Below are 4,055 nucleotides of genomic sequence, written 5' to 3'. Positions count from 1 at the left end.
CATGTATCTACCCACTGCTTGCTACCGGATACAATAAAAACGACGCACGACACGCATTGATGGTTCTTAGTAAATGTAGTTCTTAGTAAATCACCATTCCGTTTATTTTATCAAAAAAATCTCATCTAGTGTTATGCTCGCCCATACGTGTTCATTCTTCCGAGAAAATGAAAAAAATAGTGTTATGCTCTCGCATGCTGTACGTGCTCATTCTTCCAAGAAAATGAAAAATAAAACCAGCGAGCTCTCCCACTCAGTTATATAAAAAAGTTTACAAAACATAAATTCCATGTTGTAATACAAATAACTATTTCATGTACGCACGGTGTATATAGGCAATGTCCAGCTGTTAACACCCACTGTGGGGCAATAAGGCTTCCACCGCACAGCGACGCACATTGATGTGAGGCAGGACCAAGTTCAATATAAGCCATCCATGGCCAAGAGTTTGGGAAAGCCGTTTCTCCACCTATGATACGACTTGTTGGTAGAATTTTCCGAACCCCGCACCCTGGAGCTTATCAAAAGAAATACATGCTATAGAAAGAAAATAGCTTTGATAAAAAAGATATGGGTTGCTGATGTAAATGCTATAAATGAACAACGTATGAAAATGTCCATAAAAAGAGAATGAAAGAAATGAAAGGTATTATGTGTAACAGCATATTAAAGCCCGTTTGGCCGTTAAGTATCAATCCTCACTGGAGGATCAAAAATTTGCAAAGTGTGTGTGTAGTGTGTGTGTGTGTGTGTGGGGGGGGGGGGGCACAAGGATAAGACTTTTTGCCTAGTGAATCTAGGCAACTTTTAATTGGTGGACAAGCCTCCATTTAGGGCTCATTCCCTTTGAAACTATCGTTCTATGTAGATTCATCTAAATCCTCGCGGACTTTCGCTGAATGCAATCAGATAAACAAATTAACACGCCTCCTTTTGTACTGGTATAATTACCAGCTTTTCTGTATTCTACTCAACACCAGACGTTTTAATATCTTAATCCGATTACATTCATCACAGTCCCCGCGGAGTTGGAGCAATCAGCATAGAACGATATAGTTTCAATGAGAATGGGCCCAGACTCTAAATGTAGGGACGATGAATTACTAAGTTCTGTTTCGTGTTGAGCTTTTCTTTAAAGGGAAGAAGAGGGAGACGGACGATCCCCTAAAATTATGTTGGTGATGGGGGGCACGTGGTCCACTGCTCTCATGTCAGGTGGTTCACTGACGCTCGCCCCCCCCCCGCCCTCTCCCACCATTGCTATCATCTTCGTGCTCTTCTAGAATTACAGCTTCATTTCATGGTCATGTATTTGCGAATTTCATATTTTAAAATTCCATTCCTCTAGTGTTTTAATTTTGATGTCGATAATATGAACAGCCGCTGCTGTTGCCCTATATTATCTACGACTACATGCAGTAACTGAGGCAAATTTTACTTACCCTGTGCGCTTCTGCAAAATCTAGACCAAAAAAGCAGGATCAACAGGCTTATGTATTTACCCATGGGGGTTAGTCCTAGTATGAGACTGTAAGTCAAGCAAGCCAATGTTAGTTTGTATGTTTTCCGACCGTGATTCCCAATGCAAATAAGGTGCTCAACACTCACTCCATGGGTTAACCTACTTGTAGTTCCTGTTCTATTTCCAATTTGCGTGGCTACATGTAGGACTATTTTTAAACTACCAGTATTAAGTATGGAAATGAGCATACGTTGGTCATATCCGCGATAGCCTTTCTCATTTCTTGAAAAGTGTTGTCATTAATGTCAAAATGAAAATCGTGATAAAACAGCAGTTTTAATTATGAATGGAAACATACACTGCATAGACATCCGTGTCTTTATACTGGTAAATAATGTAAAGGAAGTTGGAATAAAAACGATGCGCCCATTGTCCAATAAAACCCCCGTTGATTCTTTATTCCTACATAATGAAAAGCTATTTTCTTTATAAATACGTGTATCAACAGGATTTACGAAATATTTGATAAAGCAAGGACCCACCAACCATGATGTTTCATGGGTCCTTGGATAAAGTAGCGCTAACAGCCCGATATCTGACGGGGGCGTATTTTGTTTGTCTTTTATTATTTTCTCAAAAGACGTGATCAAGTTGATGACGTAAAAGAGGTGATTTGTTTCCTCGTTTAAGTTTTCCTGTGTATCATCCTCACATTGGGCCCTGTATCAGGTTGCCACTTTATAAATTTCAATTCAGACCAACCTACACGTAATCACCTTTTTGGACAAATAAACCTTCCTTGAAACTTGGACCTAAATATTTAATATATAGGTCCAAGCTTGAAATAACGCATTATACAGTTGCCGTGTAATCACTCGAATTAAATATATCACCTGTTGAACTGAAAAGTTACTACTTCTATAAACGAAATCGAAATGGCATTCCATAGTGTTAATCCCTGCTCGTGAGTAGTAGTCTAAGTTTTCCTCCATGTATATATCGTCATTTTGCACCTTGTATGAGGTTGCGGTTAAGCCTAGTTCATTTTCAATTCAGATCAACCGACATTTTCGGACACAAACAGAATCTTCGTGTCTTAAATTGCGCGTTGTACAGTTGCCGTTTCATCAATCGAATAAAATTAACCTCCCTTTGAATGCAGAAACGCATCATTTACAAAGTACTTTTAAATAGAAAACGACAAGGCATTCCTTTAGTATCCCTGCTTATGTGTAGGCGGAATAGAATCGAAATACAATGTCTCACGATTTTTGTCAATTGTCGACCACAAGAACGCTTTACCGCCACAATTTACTAGCACTCCTTTATGCAGCATAGAACAACTCTCTGCGTTCTCAAAGACTTAAGTTTGAATAATAAGTCTACCCTACACCAGCGACTTTTTGTGTTTTTCAACACCTTCCCAGAATCGAAGTCTCCTATTCCTTCTGCTTTCACGAGATACAAGTAGAATTTTTGACGTTTGCACAAATAAAGGAGCAGTTGAAGGAAGCCGAGGCAGAGGGCGGCCAAGAAACACATGGAAAGGAGATATCGTAGCTTGGACGAATTCGAAGCGAAACGCAACGACTTGTGTCAGACAGACGAGGGACCGCGAGGGATGGAGGAAAATTGTGAACTCATCAAAGAGTCCCAACGGCCGTGTGGCTACGATAGTGACCTGACTTGTCCTGACCCAAGAAGTTGTAACAACTTCTTGTCTGACCTGTCGTTCTGTTTGTTCATATTGAGGCTGATAGAAATGGAAGATGAAAGTAAATTTCGTACACATGCGTTTTCTATATTCTTCTTCAAATTAATGTTGCTGACAGAGGTTTAATGGGTAACTTATTTAGTTTTCATTTTTTCGAGATACATCTCACGCACCTCTCGAATAGCAAACACCTGCTGACTTAGTTTTAAGATATAGCTATTTGCAATGCACACACACGCTCTGGATAGATAGATAGATAGATAGATAGATAGATAGATAGATAGATAGATGTAGATTTTTTTTTTTTTTTTTTTTTTTTGAGAATGAAAATGAAAAGGGGGCAATGGGGAGGATAGACGAGGTGGGAGGGAACAAATAATGACAGATCAATTGCCATGATCTCCAAAGTATCGCCTTGAAATTCTGGTAGTCCTACTAGAAGCTGCCGTTAGAAGTGGTGAGAAAATATTTAAAGCTTAAATTGAATAACTCAAATGATACATATATAACAGCTTCCTTGCGCAATGTACGTCGCATTGAGATTGTGAATTAAGATATGCCCTGCCCTTTTCCTGAAAGGAAATTTGTTTTGATTTGAAAGGAGAAGAGGGCGTGGTGGAAAACATGCCTCCAATTCTTGATATCTTTGGTTTCCCAGTACTTAGATGTACATTATGAGCATTTCTGTATTTTGTTACATATCAGCTTGAACCAAGCAGCCTCAGGGCTTTAATACGATACGTATATCAACGTACGCATTACCGGATCATGTTGACAGTAATTTCAGTGAAACGCCTAGTGAACATGGATATGAATGTCTCAACTGATGCATCGAATGATTTGTGGGTCAGCTGAACATCGCCGTTTTCCTTACGAGCC

Source organism: Lingula anatina, chromosome 1 (genome assembly GCF_051362555.1).
Source record: "Lingula anatina isolate TDL-2025a chromosome 1, LinAna3.0, whole genome shotgun sequence".
Taxonomy (NCBI): Eukaryota; Metazoa; Brachiopoda; class Lingulata; order Lingulida; family Lingulidae; genus Lingula; species Lingula anatina.
Note: the sequence above shows the minus strand (reverse complement) of the source record.